This window comes from Protopterus annectens, chromosome 11.part0 (assembly GCF_019279795.1).
Source record: "Protopterus annectens isolate FY-2018-M chromosome 11.part0, PAN1.0, whole genome shotgun sequence".
Lineage (NCBI taxonomy): Eukaryota > Metazoa > Chordata > Ceratodontiformes > Protopteridae > Protopterus > Protopterus annectens.
In genome coordinates, this window is record NC_056745.1 from 629,221,918 (window position 1) to 629,239,135 (window position 17,218).

At 42.3% G+C, this 17,218-nt stretch overlaps 1 protein-coding gene across 5 annotated transcripts in view; it reads left to right on the forward strand.

The window, feature by feature from the left end:
* The window catches only part of SHISAL1 (shisa like 1), a 2,302,250-nt gene that overhangs the window by 308,489 nt on the left and 1,976,543 nt on the right, over positions 1–17,218 (forward strand). The gene's annotated exons all lie outside the window — the stretch shown is intronic.

A 17,218-nucleotide genomic window follows, 5' to 3' on the forward strand; every position in this document is an offset into this window, starting at 1 on the left:
ACAGCCTGAAACATGCGTGTGGTTAAAAGAGTTTTGGCACGTCTGCCAGGGGCATGATGACCAGCAGTGCTCTGATGAGAACCCCTGGGCATCTGTCTATGTGGTACCGTTCCAGACATCTGGCTATGGCTGCTGTGTCCTGATACATGTGCCATAGATACCACACTGTCCTGGCCAGTGCCGACCGTACACTGTCCCTCAGCTAAGGGCAATGGTGATGATGGATGTACAGGCAGTATAGTCATACAGTCGTGTGCATGGATGGGGGGAGACTTGTGTACTGTCAATTGGTGGCCCAACAACAGACACTGACAAACCTGCCTGTGCTTCAACACACCTATCCTCATGATCACTGTCTCAGTGACATCAGTTTCCCTGCTGTACTGAACCAGCCCCACCTCAGCACCTGTGAGAGGAAAACAGGAAACACACTTTAAGACCTGAACATGATGTCAGACCACATGCGCACATGCACACATGCACACTTGCACACACACAAATACACTCCTCCCTAAAGCAGACACACACATAACACCAGCAATCTCAGAACATACACAATAGCAGGTGATGGTGGGGTACAGTATCATAAGCAAAACAGTCATATCACACATGTCAGCATGCAGGACATGTGTTGCTCAACAGCATGCAGTGCAAGTGTAGACAGTCCTTGTTACTAACACTATACATGGCTTTGATGCATGTGTTTGGTTATTAGGTGATTGACCTCCCCAAGGAACGCAATGCATACATGGACACAACATTGCTGTGCAAGTATTCAAAACTCTGTAATGTACTGTGCACCATAACTCACAGGTCTACGTACCATGGCTGGATGTGTATCTGTGTGTCATATAGGTATCCAATGCTGATTACAGCCTCTGCGTCTTTAGCAAATAATTGTGGGCACAGTTTTAGCACATGCATGATGAGTATTCACACAACATCATCAGTGGTGCATGTATAATTGATGGAATACCATTCGTCCACATACCCAATGTGCAGTAGTTATGGTGAGTGTAGATCATATTGTGGACATGCCAGTGTCATCCATGATATGGCATGCTAAAACACAACTGCAGATTTAAACATCACACATACCCAATGTATGTCATATGACCTAGCCACTCAATAGCATCACAAGACATATATGTGTCAGTTTTGCAAATGGTGATTGGTATGCATATTGTTTAGAGGTGCATATGTTTGCACACACACAACATTGAGGTGTATAGCAATGAAAGCTATGTGTAGTACTGTGGTTACAATAACTGGATGGGGTATAGTACCATAGGCCATCATCATGAAGTATCATGTGGTCACTCAAGGCTACAAATGTTTCCCAAACCAGCACTAATCATGCTGTACCGGAACTGTACTACCTTGGCTACATTCATCATTTCACAACCAGTTGTTACATGGGTTTGTAAGGAGGCCAATAAGGAGCATTCCCTGACATGAATGTGTAGTGTGTTGCAGAGTGTTTAAATGCCCCATGATAGACTTCTACCTCTCAGGTATATTATGTGTAATGTGTGGATGAGATTTTGGAAACTGGAGTGTGTCTTTACAGAGGGTTTGTGAATCCTTTATCTGTAGCATGTTAAAATGCTCTGTGTATGACATAGTTGTGTATGTTATATGCATGTTGAATATCAACTTTGCCTATCCAATGGGAACTACAGTGTATCCACATTTGTTTGAGATGATCTAGGTATTGCACGTGTTTGAGGCAGCTAATCACATTAGTGGGATGTGCGTGGTCTTACACCAAACATGCACAGCATGCATTATGGGTAGGTGTGTTACATGTGTACATGGCCTACACCTTAACTATGACATGCACTTTTTATTTACAATAATAAATGAAGAACACACTCATCAGCATCTGTCCACTGCCTTGATGATACCCCAGAGGGACCTACATAGAGATGAGACAGTTTGTCAGTGGCCACAGCTGTGGCATTGCTACTGTGTGTTTGCAGTCTTACAGTAGAACAGCAGTTTGCATTCACAGGCCTACAGATTATGTTCCAAATGATCAGTATTGCACAACAACAGACTCCACATCTTCTAACTACACACTCCACATCTCACATATGCATGATCTACCAATACAGATAACAGTAGTCTACAGATATGCCATGTTACCTGCATGCTCCATGTGTGGTTGCCGGGTGGCTCCAACCTCCATCATGGTGTATGTCTGCTGTTGTTGTTGGGCAGGTGCCACGAGGCTCAGGAGCAGCTCCTCTGCTCTGGTGAGGGGGGGGGGGTGGATATTAACACCACCTCCTGTTGCAAGCTGTTGTCTCCACACATCAGAAGCACGGTGACGGACATGTCTGAGAAGATCACTGGGGTGGTGGCGTACCTGTTCATATGTCCGGTTATGCAAGCCTACCTCATTGACCCTCCGGACAACATCTTGACACATTGCAGTACGCTCCTGCTGGTTCTGGCTGGTTCGTGAGAACATTGGACTGTAGTGCTGAATCATACAGCTAGTAACGATTTCATCTTCAGCACTACTATAGCTGGGATTTCTGTGATGTGCCATGATCCCTGGAAGACCTAAAGAAAAAATATGTCTGAGCAAGTCATATGGCACATTTAACATTATATAGTACAGATATCATTGAACTGCCATATATAGCAACCTATTAGCTAACTGAGAGTGAAACACTCACCCCACAACTGCTAGAAAGTGCCTGGCTCACTCTGTCTAATGAACCATGTTCTGCACTGCAACAAAATAAAATCACTATATAAGACTATACAAGAGTACCTGGCACACTGTATGCAACAGAATGCACCACCTAGCCACAGCAGGTATACATCAAGCTGATGTGTAAAGAAATATGTCATCCATCACAAGGAGTGTAAGGTCCAGTAAATGTATTACTATTATACCACACAACTTGTTAATGGCAAACCCGTTGCCAAAATATGTGCACAGTTGGGAATATAGGTCGCATACTGCTGTAGTCCACTATAAATGTTGCTAGATATGCAGTTATATGTTTTACCACACATATGACAGAGGACACGTTACAAACATACCCACACACACCAGACATAATTACAGGACACAAAGGTATGGCAACCCAGATAAGCTTTACGTGTGTACTATACAGTACTGTGTGTCAGTACTTACAAAACATTAATCTTGGGGAATGTAATCTGTGATGAATACAGGGACCACACAAAACAGTGGATGCAAGCAATGTGGACATACACCATACTTTGCTGTACAGGCTCAGAGCTACAAGTAGTACTACAGTACACACAGGATTTGGATTCAACATCAGTACCAATCAATAATCCTAGATGTAGTGCTTTAGCCTCCAATGACACACCCCAGCTAAAACCAAGGGACTTAATCACACTGTATGCCATAGCACTTTTTCTGCCTAGCAACAGAATACACAGCTTTTGCTGGGATCAAAGCAAGAACCCATAATACAATGACATAAACAGTTTCCCACTAAGCTGTCCCACAAATACATATCTTTGACGTATTCACAAACACATTGACCATCACAGTCAGTCAACAGTACAGAGAATCTATTGCAACAAGTAGATGTAGGTGTGTATGAGTATATATGTCTCTCTGTATATATATATATATATATATATATATATATATATATATATATATATATATGTGTGTGTGTGTGTGTGTGTGTGTGTATATATATATATATATATATATATATATATATATATATATATATATATATATATACACACACATCCATTGGTGTACATATACATATATATGTAGGCACATATACATTTCATCTTTCATAGTGGGAATATCAATTATACAAAGGATGTGAGGTGTACAGTAATGTAATAATATTGCACATTCTTGTGATAAATGCATTGAAAGTGTTCACAGCCCAGTTTAGCTTTAGCAGGCCTCACTGGCTTCAACATTACAAACTGAACAAACCACCCACACTTTTTAACCACCACATGTCATATACCAGCACTGTCTGCTGTCTTGTTCGTCACACACTAAGACCTACATAGAAATATGCGCATACTAACCTTCGCCAACATATATATCTCAACCCTTCACAAACAGTTGCAATATGTCCCTTGCTCTATGCACATACACAGATGTGAATTTATATGACACATATATTTCTCCATATGTGTGTGGCATACACACACAAGGTCCACACTGTTGTAAGTCCCTGGACCTCACAGCTGAACTGTTGGGCCTTGCTGCAACACAAACAGGTGTCACATGTGAACACACACTAACATTAGAGGGGGTATATATAGCTACAAATGCTAGATAAGCATACTAGACTGCTACAGCAGTTGCCAATGCTAAGCTACACTTTAATATGACTATCATGCATGTGTTTCTCTTGTCACACCCATGTTTATATAATGGCAGCACTAATCCCCCCAACATCCATTGGCCACACTACTGTACAGAACATAGATAACATGGATCAGATTTTTGACATTTAATGCTGAGCTACACATTTCACAGGTATGTCCCACTACCCACAGGTACACACTGTATTGTCTATAGCAGTAGTTAAGCAGGAAATCTGTGCATAGATAAGTACTGCTGCCACATATGAATGGTTCACATTATGTAGACTACTCTTCAAAAACATCTACTACATGCCAGTAAATACATATGTGTCACATACCTTTCCTTTGTATGATTTGGTATTATTTCTTTTTCTTTTTCCTTTTCTCTGTCTCTTTCTCTCTCTGTCAGTTTCTGCAATAGAGTGATTTAGTTTGTTGGCAGCGATTGCAGCCTGCTTTTGTAGGTGTTTGCACATGAGCATGTGATGGCCTCTGCACCAGTTAGTGGTCACCATTTGCTAATTGCATGCAACCTGCTGTGTAGTAATTGCAGTAATCACTGTCATAGCAGCCCAGTACTATAAATTGCTAACTCAGGTAGGCGTGGCTTTCCAAGATGGAGATCATCCTTGTTTGCTGTGGACATCATTGTTTCAGACAGAAGGTTGGCATTGTTCTTATATCAGAAGCCATTGGTGTAGCCAGTAATTTACATTTTGTACTCAGACCTAAATGTTGCTGCTTCCAGTATACACTTGTCAGTGTAGAAATGTACTCGCCCCTCAAAATGCTAATCCAAGATACATGGGAGGATGTACTTTCTTTTCAAATTTTACAATTAACTGCCATACAAAGCTAGTTATTGAGATGTATTCCTTTGGCACAAGAATTGTTTGAGAACTGCTATACTGTGAATATTCATTTACTCAGTTCTAAACAATTTGTGCTTTTTTAGTGTTGACATTAGCACAAGCTGCTCAGAAAAACTGGACATATGTCAGTACTGTGAGTATGCTTACCTACATCCTTGGTAGACCCTGCACACACAGGTATATTCTACATTTGGGTAGGGGTGCAGAAGTACAGAGAGCGTACGTATTATTGTGTGAATTTTATCTTGCTGGACTTACAGGGTTGCTGTGTACATGTTAGTTTATCAAGGCAAGTAGTCTGTCTGTGTAACTCCCAACTGTAGACCTATCCACATGGTAGCCAGAGATTAGCCTGTTATTCTTTGTGCACCACACAGGTCTTTTTATCACTAGAGCAATGGCAAAACCAAAAAAAAAAATGGCAAAAATGGAAACCAACCAACAGTTGGTTGCTACCAGTACATGGCTACATCCTTTTGTAGTTCAGTGTTGTATTTTTTGTTCATTTTTTGTTATTGATAAAGTAAGGCAAGATTTAAGAGTAGGAGACTGGGAAACGGCTCTTGGTATTAAGGAACTTATTTGGCAGTTGAATTTAAATGCAACCAAGCACCCATGTTTAAATGAGGGGACTAGTATTGGTGACATCCTTAGAGCCAAAAGAAGTAGGTTGAAATGAAGTAAGAGTATGTATACACATTTTTCAAACACAGTCTCAATAAGTTTGTATTATTGTGACAGTGGATGAACAAATAGGTAGGCAACAACACCATACAACATAAAAAATATGGGACTTGACAATATCGAGTCCGGCACAGGAAGTTAAAGCATGGTTTTCTTAAGTTTTTAGCAACAATGAATTATTTTAGTAAATCATTAAGTGAATGTATTCTGGATAAGCATGCATTGTATTTATTGAGATGTATTTTTAAACAGAAATTTCTTATGATATTATGTGATTTTTTAACTAGGTTATTCTGATTGTTTATATTGAGGGCACTTATAAATTTAGTGAAAGCATTACCGGTACTTTAGCTGGTGGAAGTACATTTTATAACATAAAATGTTTTTTAAAAAATTTTACATACAATTAATTAATGGTGATAATTCAATTAATGAAAGCACATGACACGGTTGTTTTATTTAAATATGGAGTCTCATAGTAAACCAGTACACTTGAAAAAGCCCGTTACGAACGGGCGAAAGCGCTTGTGGATATCGTTTTGTTTTACTTGTGTTGGTGCTGTGGAATAAAAGACTTGTGTATTCTACCTAATTATCTTTTGGCTATTTTTAACATTCGAAGTGTTTTCTACAACAAGGAAGTTGAAATTCAACATCAGAAGTTACTTGGGCATTTTGCGGAGAGTGTGGTGTTTTTCTGTTTGTGATCTTCGTGGTTTAGTATTGCTACTGTTTTTCTTCCTATCCACATGGTAGCCAGAGATTAGCCTGTTATTCTTTGTGCACCACACAGGTCTTTTTATCACTAGAGCAATGGCAAAACCAAAAAAAAAATGGCAAAAATGGAAACCAACCAACAGTTGGTTGCTACCAGTACATGGCTACATCCTTTTGTAGTTCAGTGTTGTATTCCTACATAAGGGTATGCTTCCGGAACTCCTTCAAAAGCTATTTGCACAGTGTGTAACAGCAGAAAGGCTGCTATGCCTCTGTGTTTCTGCCTCTTCCAGACCTCTCAAACACTCAGGTACATATTTGAACAAGGGAAAAGTAGATAAAAAGTCAGGGACACCTTTAAAATATTAGTGCCATTAAGTTGAGACTTTGAGAGAACCAGAGCATATGGATTAATACACCTTTTCTGAAGTAAAAGAAGTGTCTAACTCTTAATTATTGTCACTACTCATTACGTGTAATTCACCACCTTTCTGGCCAAAGTCAGTAGTTTTCGAGGGATTCAGAGGGACAGAGCTAAATTTTGTTTCAAAATCAGGGACATCCTTGAAAATTAGGGACAGTTGGGAGGTATGGCCTCTGCCCTAAACAGATATACCAGTGTTTGTCCTGCTGTGATACTGTATGGGGTTTGTAAAGTGATGGTGTAACATTATTTCCTGCTAGAATGGCTGCTTCTCTTATCACAGTCATGTAATGTAATCCCACAACAACTGTTGGTAAAGATCCACAGAACAAGTTGTGTGGTATGGCATTCCTATTTTTCCATTACATTCACTCATTCTGATGCATGATATATTTATTTCAACACCAACTTGTTGTATATCTACCGTGGCTTAGTAGTACTTCATGCAGTGTAGTGTGTACAAGGTCCCGGGTTCGAGACTGACAGAGGTGTTTTATTTTGCTGCTGAGCAGAACAAGGGCCCTCACATACAGAGTGACTTAGGAACTTTTAAGCAGTTGTAAGCGGGTTTGCACGGGTTTGCGTGATGTTTAGCAATGCTTAGCTAAGCACAAATAAGTGCACACTCGCACAAATCTGCTAACTACTGCTTAATAGTGGTTTCTCCCGCTAACCCCCGTGCTCATTTCTTTGAAAGAAAAGAAAATGGGGAGATCTCGGGATGTGCAGGACGGGTGTACGGAAGGTCCATAGCTGCCCATTTCTTTAACAGCAACAACTTTGCATATGGAATAAATTTGGAGGTAAATATGAAACCTTCAACCCCTGAGAGAGGGGTGAGGACAACAAAGTATGTTGTAATGCCAATTAAATTACATTTTGTGTCCAGGGGACGTGTGTGCAAAATGGGCAGCTATGTATGGGGCATAATTTTTTTTTTTTTTTGGGAGCAGATTGCCCTTTTTTTTTTTTTTTTTTTTTTTCAGGTGAGAGTGGAATGTGGGGTAGGGGGAGTAGGTATATTTGGGGAGGTAAACAGACAAGACAAACAAGATGCATACAGGGGCGGAATATGACACATGTGGTGGGTGAACACCACTGACAGGGAGGGATGTTTGGAAATCGCAAGCCCATGAGCCCACAGATGGCAACAGTGGAACTGAGGTCCCCACCCATGGGCAGTCACCACTGCGCTTTCACAGCCCAGAGGGTGGCTGTGCTGGGGACTGTGTAGGAAGGGCAGGCTGACCTGGGAGTTGCTCCACTCGTGCCTCAAGCTGGCATAGGGGTTCTGCAACAGAACGCTCAATCTCTCTATGCACCACAGCCCGGAACATTCAAAGGGTGATAGGTGGCCCTCCTCCACCCATGCTTGCATGGGGGGGGCTGAGCCCCATCCCCTGTAGCGCTTCCACCCGAAGGTGGCACAGGGCCAATGGAGGAGGAGGTCCCAGGCTGGCCACCGGGTTTGCTGGTGCCAGGTGCCATGGCCAGCTGAGGTGGGACAGGTGGGTCCACTGGGACCGGCCTTCCCATATGAACTATGTTTTGGAGAATTTAATAAAGATATGGGTTTGTAACAGTCAACAACATTCCCAGTTAGTTATAACAGCATGCAGAAGTATTCACATTAATCCAACATGCCAGAGTTTCAACAGTTGAAAAGCAAGCATAACACATGCATATAGAGAACAATAGTGGACATTACAACAGCATGCAGGTTTAATTGATGGCAACAGGCCACCAATATTGTGGTATTTGAACAGGGCACATGCATAGAAATGAATGCAAATATTTATAAACTAATAGGACATATGTCTCAACAAATGTTTTGAGATTAGACATACCCATTGAGGTGTGGAATTGCATTTTTTATGCACATACAGTAGGGTGGAAAAGATAGCTCAATTAACTTATATATCCTTCTAGTTTACACTACATTCCTATTAACTGCAGTTATATGTCCCTTACATGTATTATTACACTACCCAGTGTCCTACTATTGTGCAATTGGATTTTGCTAGATCATTATATACATGAGCTGTATCTGACATACAAACTGTCCAGGATGCAGATGTTACTGCTACATGTTTTGAGAGTTGCTCACATGCACTACTGCTGTAATGGTACACTAACAGCTCTACTTTCATATAATTATCTAGATATGTTCAGGTGAAATTATCAGTTATATGTTAACAGCTCCCTACATTTCTGGCAGCACACTGACATTTCTGGGGAACACAATACCAAGCTACTCATGTGCCAGATTAACCTGTACATGCTGGGCATGAACCAACAGTTAAGGGCTGTAAATATGCATAAAAGCTACTGGCACTCCCTTCATCCACTTTATATGGGCCTAGCCAAGTGTGGATTAACTAACAATGCTTAATACAACAGTACTATTTCTAAAGTGCAACAGTACAACAACATATCAAAGAAAATCACACAAATGCACTCCAGGAATTATACCATTATTAAAGAATTATTACGCCTTTATTTATTGGGTTAAAACACTTTTTTTGAAGGCTCTCTCATTTATTTTATATAACAGTACATGCAGAATAATTATTAAAGAATTATTATACCTTTATTTATTGGGTTAAAACACTTTTTTGAAGGCTCTCTCATTTATTTTATATAACAGTACATGCAGAATAATTACTAACCTGCCTGGTGATGCAGCCTTTGCAGCTTATCTTCATGGGCTTGCTGATTCATAGCCTGGACACCTGCAGCTGTGAAGTAAATGCAGTGATAATGAGACATACCTATCCATAGTATAGACAAGAATAGGAATTCTTAAATACTTAATGCAATGGCTACTTACTCAGTACTGGGGCATTTGCCATCCCATGGGCCTCCTGGATCCACTGGTCCAGTTGATCCTCCTTGCGTCGCTTCAGGTCAGAGTAATGGTGCCTGACCTGCTCACCAGTCCAAGGAACGCTAGTGGCACTGGTGAGATCACGAGCTAGACAGTTCCAGGCCTCCGTTTTGTATTGGGTGCCCTAGTACTGGCCCTGCAGGAGTCTTTCCTCATGATTGTGGACAAGGAGCCAAACCATTACTTTGGTCTCCTCAATGCCCCAATGTTGCTCTCGAAATAGAGTGCCTTCTCCAGCCCCGGCCATGCTGACTGCAGATGGGAGCTACAACCAGTTATGGCAAATATTCCCACTTGTGGAGCTTAAATATGGCTTATTTCCTGCACTTATTTGTGATTGGCCAGTTTGGAAAAAACTCAGCTGTAGGCACACCTGCTTAGTTGGTGTTAGCAATGTTTAATATTCCTTTGATAAATATGTGTCTGTTGAAAGTGCATGGTTATGAAATGCTGTCATGGCTTAGTGGTTATGTACTGTGACTATAGTGCACAGTATCCCGAGTTCGAGCCCTGTCACTGTTTTTTATTTTCCTACTGGCCAGACCTCAATGGTTAAGGTACAGTGAAGGAGGTGTGGCCGTGTTTAGCTGACTTTGCTCAACTTTGCCTGATGTTGCTCGACATTGCCCGACGTTGTCCTGGTTAGCGCAGTGCACAGCTACGCGCAGACATGTTCTGTTTACGGTAGTTTGCGCGATGCGCAGCTCCGTGCAAAGACATTGCGCTAGTTAACGCAGTGCTCAGCTACAAGCAATTAAATATGCTCAATACTGGTAAAATGTGCTTAGCAGTGCTTTGCATTGCTTAAAATAATTTACTCATGCATCACTATGCATAACCATTTCACCTTCCTAGATATATATATATATATATATATATATATATATATATATATAAAATTCGTTCACTACTACATATAACATTTCAATGCTTTTTACAAAACCTTAAATAATACATGTCAGGAAATATTTCTGTATACAGATTTCCAACAGAAAATGAAAAGTGTGCTAGTGGGACTCGAACCGGGATGCTTCCTCTTTGTGCGAAGGCTCTAACCACTACGCTATCGCTATTTCGCTTAATTTGCATATATTTTTCTTATTATCCTCTTCAGTGTCTAAACTGCTCACTGTAGCTAAGCAATGGGCAAACCCGCACAAATGCGGGCAGCTATATCAGAAATGAAAAAAAAATTTCTTTTGCTTTTCATATTTGTACGGGGTTTACTATATGGAGGAGTTTAGTGTTAGAATGTACACATGTGAGCGGACTCGCTCATGTAACTAGACATTTCCCGTGTTTCAAACTTGCAGGGGTGTGGATTTTTGGACTGATCGGCAGTCCAACACGCCCCCTACACTCATCCATGCTCCGTGTTAGTTTTAGAGTTGAGGCAGCACGCCCTCATTAATATGCATGGCGTACTGCCGTCTTACTCTTAGACTGGCTCTTCCTTGTAAGACTAATTTAGTCTTACATGGAAGATTAGTGAATCCTGGGGATACTCTTATAACTATATATATATATATATATATATATATATATATATATATATATATATAATTAGATAAAGAGAGAGGGAGGGAGACAACAAGGCAATGTCACATCTGGATCTGGTAATGTTCATAAGATATAACAAATTTGATAGATCTGCTCGCTCTTCTAAAATAAACCTAAAAAGGGTTGGGGTCTGCTGGGTGTGGATTCAAGGTGGAATGAAAATGAACAAGACAGATGGAACATTATGGTAAGTCCATAACTTCTTTATCTGATGTTGTCAATTTTCATTCTGTCCTCGACTAATGGGATCTGCATACCAGATCCAACTTATAATGAGAGATAAAGGTGTGAATGTTAGCCCAAGTTGCTGCTGAACAAATGTCATCCATGGAAGTTCTTGAGTGGAAAACTGAGATGGTAGCTACAGTTCTGGTTGAATGAGCGTATACTTTGTACAGCAAAGGCATAACCAGTTTGTTATAAATAAAGGAGATAGTCAGTAAGCCATTTAGCTAAGGTGACTTTAGGTACAGGTGAGCCCAATTTCAGATCATCAAAGGATACAAACAATTGATAAGTCTTTCTGATTTCTTTTGTTCTATGTAGATAGAAGCATAATTGTCAATGCACATCTAGCAAATGTAGAAAGTATGCTTTGTTGGAATAATTCAGGAAGAAAACTGGTAATTGATGCATTGATTAATGTCGGCATGTGATACCACCTTGGATAAAAAAGATGTATTGGTTCGTAAGGAGTCTCTATCCTTATGGAAAATAAGATAAGGAGGTTTTACCGACAACTAAGAATAAGGTCTTCCAAGACAGAAATTTAAGGTCACAATCATGGACAGACTTGGAAGAATCAAGGACTACAGTACCAGATTTAGATTCCATGGTGGTGTGGGATCTTTAAAAGGAGATTTGAAAAGAACTGTGCCGCTTAAGAAGGCTTTACTTAGCTTATGACAGGCCATCATATCCAATGTGGAAATTAGAAATTGCTGCCAACTGGACTTTCTCTGTTGAAGAACTGGCCCCTTGGCTGAATATTAGCATCAAGAACTCCAGCACATGACTGACTGGGGCTGGGAAAGGGTCTTTATGCTTTTGAAGAGCCCAGTGTACAAATCTTTTCCACTTACTAGCATAACATTTCGTAGTGGATGGCTTAAGGGAAGACAACAAGATATGATGAACAGGGGAAGCCAGCATTGATTGTCTGGCTATCATTGGAATTGGAGAAACCTAGCTGTAAGCTTGAGGTTAGAGAAGTCCAACTGCATCATGCTCATTGGATGAGACAGGAGATCTGGAGCTGGGTCCTGAATCCAGGGTCAGTGAATTAAATGAGGCCACAGGAAGGAAAACCAAATCTGTTGAGGCAAAAAGGAAGCAATAAGCATGACCTTGGTCTTCAGTCTGGCAGCTCTCTGAAGGAACTTTGGAATTAGGCGAATTGGGGCAAATTGTGGAGAAGAGCATTCCTCTGTGACTCTCCCTGTGGAGGAATTAGGGCAAAATAGCTGCTGCACTCATTGTTTAGAGGAGATTCAAAGAGATATAGCAAGGCAGGCCCCAATTTTGGAAAATTAGTTCCGCAACTTTCTGGTTGAGGGACCATCCATGAGGTAACAGAATGCACCTGCTCAGCTTGTCTGCAAGCATGTTGGACTTCTTCGGAATGTGCATTGCTAAGAGACAGCAGTTGGAAGATATTGCCCATTGCCACACCCTTAGTGCTTCTCGACATAGAGGTATGATATGGTTCCTCCTTGTTTGTTGATGTACCAAACCACTGACATATTATTTGTTTTTATTGCAGTCGGTCCTGAAGGAAGAGCATCCTGAAAGACTTGCAGCACTAAAAGCACTGCTCTCAACTCCAGTATGTTGGGTATGCAGATTAGCCTCTTCAGAGAATCACATGTCTTGGACTTTCTTTCCCAGGAAATGCCCCCCCCCCCCACCAGCTGGGAAACATCTATGGTCAATATGGCCTTGGGCTGTGAGGGGAGAAATGGATGTAGCAGCTGTTCCAACTGCATCTACCACATCAGACTTTTCTTGCACAAGTTGGTTAGGTTCATAGGTTCATAGGTTTATACTAGGCTAACTGCCCTAGGGCATTTATAAGCCTAGCCCAAAGTTATGTGGCTTACGCCGCCCCTTATGTTAGAAATACTGTGCCCATTAGTTTGTTGTGCCTCTGTCCAGTAGTGACACAGAGATGATTCCCGGGGTAAACCTACGATCTCCCATCCACCGGTCAAGATTTCTCTTGAACAGAGCCAGCGAGGTGCTCTGCCTCACATGGACCGGGATTTTATTCCACAGCATGGGGAGTCTCTGGGTGATAAATCTATCCCTGAGGTGGAGCATGTCCATTAATTCCGGGTTGGTCATGGCCTTGTATGTCAGGCACAGGTCACCTCTTAGCAGACGGTATGCAACTGAATAGAGTTGGAGTTTCTTCATTCTGGCAGCATATGACAGGTTTTGGAGTCCCTTTATCCTTTTGGTGAGGAACTTTTGGGGTCTCTCCAATTGCTGCAGGTGTCGGGTGAGATACATCCCGAATGGGGCATTGTACTCGATCATTGGTCTGATAAGTGAAGAGTACAGGGGAACAATGACCTCACTTGATCTGGATGTGAATCCCTTCATGATCAGGTGGGCAATGTAGAAGGTCTTTCGAACCACTTTAGCAACGTGAGCGTCAAACGAGAGGCCACTGTCAACCTGGGTCCCCAGGTCCCTGATAACCTCTTCTGTGCTTAGTGGGTTGCCACCTATATGGTAGCTTGGGGTTACCTTGTTTTTCCTGAAGGGTATGACTATACACTTTTTTGCGTTCAACTTCAGGCCATGGCTCTGGCACCAGCTATCAGTTTCCGTGAGACCCCTCTGAAGGATGTCTGTGTCCGATGTACTATCCACTATGGCACCCAGTTTGCAGTCATCTGCAAACTTTGTCAGCCATAGTCCTCCTATGTTTGCCTGTACTTCTGAGAAGTAGATGCCGAACAATAGGGGGCCAAGGACTGAGCCCTGTGGGACTCCACTTGTAACCGGCTTGGAGTCTGACATGGCTCCAACAACTCTAACCCTGTGGGTTCTGTCCTTTAGCCAGTTTGCAACCCATCTTGTGACATATGGGTTTACATTTAAGCTGGTAAGTTTCTCTATAATACCCGAGTGGGGTATTGTGTCGAAAGCTTTTGCAAGGTCAAGGTAGGCTGTATGGACTGCCTTTCCCTCATCAATGGCCTTGGTGACTGTTTCTGTTTCGAAGAAGTCGATCAAGTTCAAAAGGCAAGATCTGCCCTTGACAAAGCCAAACTGGGTTGGGTCCAAGGTCTGCAAGTCCCCTATGTCGTTGTTTATGAGTTCCATTATGATCCTCTCCATAGCTTTGCAGACCAGGCTTGTTAAGCTTATGGGGAGGTAATTACCAGGGTCCGTAGAGGCACCACCTTTGTGGAGTGGGACCACAGTTGCCGTACGCCACTCCTTGGGCACATATCCTGTGGTGAGGCTAAGAATAAACAGCTGCCTTATGTGCGGGATTAGTTCTTCATTGAGTTCATGTAGCACACAGCCGGGGACCCCATCCGGTCCCATTGATGCTGTGTTTTTAGCTTTAGAGAGAGCAGCTTTCACCTGCGCATTTGAGATGTCTGGGAGGCTACTCTCAGTTGGGATAATTATCTCTCATTTTGGGGGGGAGAGGGGGGTGAAGTTTGCGCTGAACCTGTCTGCCAGTATGTTGGCAATGTCTGTGGGTTCAGTGATTTTTGTATCATTTTGGACTAATTCTGAGCATATCTGGGAGTTTCCACCCAGGTTTCTGACATAGCTGAAGAAGGCATTATGATTGTCTTTTGAATCTATGGCAATTTTTCTCTCAAAGTTGGCCTTGGATGATTTTATGAGGGATCGTAGTTTCTTGCTAGTGCTGATCAAAGATGCCTTCCCTTTTTGGGATTTTGCTCTATCATGTAATAGCTTTCTCCTCTTATTGTAAAGTTTGTTTATGGCTGGGGCCCACCAGACTGGACGTTTGCCCTTGGTGGAAAGAGTCTTGGTTTTATTTGGGATTGCCTGATCCATGCAGTCCTGAAGGTGTTCATAGAAGGCATTTGTAAGGGCTTCCGCAGCTTGGTTTGTGGTTTCCATTGGCTCGGGGGCCTTGAAGGACACCACACCTGTCTTGAGTAGTGTGAAGTTTGCTTTAGAGAAGTTCTTCACTGTGATCTTTTTTGTTTGGGGTGGGGGCGGGATGTGGATTTCTAGTGAGATTAGTTTATGATCTGATCTCACCAATGAGGGATATACTTCCGGTGTGGAGCATTTTGTCCCCATGTTTGTGATGATGAGATCTAGTATATTTTCTCCTCTTGTGGGGACGGTGGCTAGTTGTTCCATGGCATTTGAATATATGAACTCCAGGAACCTTTGGGCTAGAAAGTTTGGGCTTGAGTAATGTTCCCAGTCTATATTCGGGTAGTTGAAGTCACCCAATATGATGGTGTTTGGTGATACATTTATATCCTCCAGTGTCTTCATGAAGGCTGTGTGGGTTTGCTGAGTTTGAGAGGGTGGCCTGTAGCATGCTACAAATTGTAGAGCAGTTTTGCCTATGGTTAATTGCACCTGGATGGTTTCCGATGCTTCATGCGTAGCCACCAACCTGGAGGTGTGGGTATCCTTGATGAATATGGATACACCCCCTCCTTTTGTGGTGTGGTCCGGGTTTTGGGGCCGGAACGCATGATATGAGATGAAACCTGATAGTGCCGGGGTGCTCTCAGGAGCCTTGAACCAGGTTTCAGTCACAGCACAGACATCGATGTTCTCCATACTGAGAAGGGCCTCGAGTGCGTGCATTTTGAGATTTAGACTTCTGGCATTGAGCAGCATTACCCTTAGTTTCTTCACGTTTTGTTTTCTAGGGTGGTAGGTTTAGAATTTGAGCCTTGCCTAAAAAAGGCACTATAGGGGTGGCAAGAGCCTTAGCCAATATCCGGAATCCCAGGGGTGACAGGTGCAAGCCGTCCCTTGCGAAGCAGCATGGCTTGTCGAGCATGTCATCCCAGGCAGACAGGCACTGGATCCCCTTTGAATGACACCAGAAATTAAGCCAATTGTTAAAGCTGATCATCTTGTCACTATATTGTGGCATCATTCTTGGTGAAGGAAGGATACTGCTCAGGGTCAGGGTCATACCTGCCTGGGCTACATAATCAGAGAGCTCCTCTATGTCTCTTTTCATGTAGTCCAGGGAGGTACGTCTCAGGTCATTCACACCAGCATGGACAATGACTGTGTCATACTTGTACTTGCCATGGAGTGACCTGAGTGCTTGTGTTATGTGGCGGATTCTACCGTGACCTTCTCCTTGTTCAGCCTGGTGAGTGGGACGTCAGTGTGTCTGACTATGGAGTCACCTATGACAAGTATGTTTGGTGTTGTATTTGGCCTTAAGGGCAGTGACTGCTTTGCACACTGATTTTGTTGTTTATGTGTTGTTTGTGTGGTGCATGGAGTTTGCAGTTGCTTGGGTGTCTGCTTTGGAGGCCTCTGCTGTTTAGGTAAATTTTTACTCAGAGCCTCCGAGTATGTCTTAGTGTGTTTATGTGTTTGATTCAGTGGTGTGGTTGAGTTATGTGAGGCTGGTATTGTGGTGTGTGTAGTTGCATTCTCCTCCTGCCTGGTCTTGCCAGTCCTGAGTTGAGAGAGCTCAGCCTCCAGTTTGGCTAAATAGCTGCATCTCTCGCAAGTCTTAGTGTTACGTGG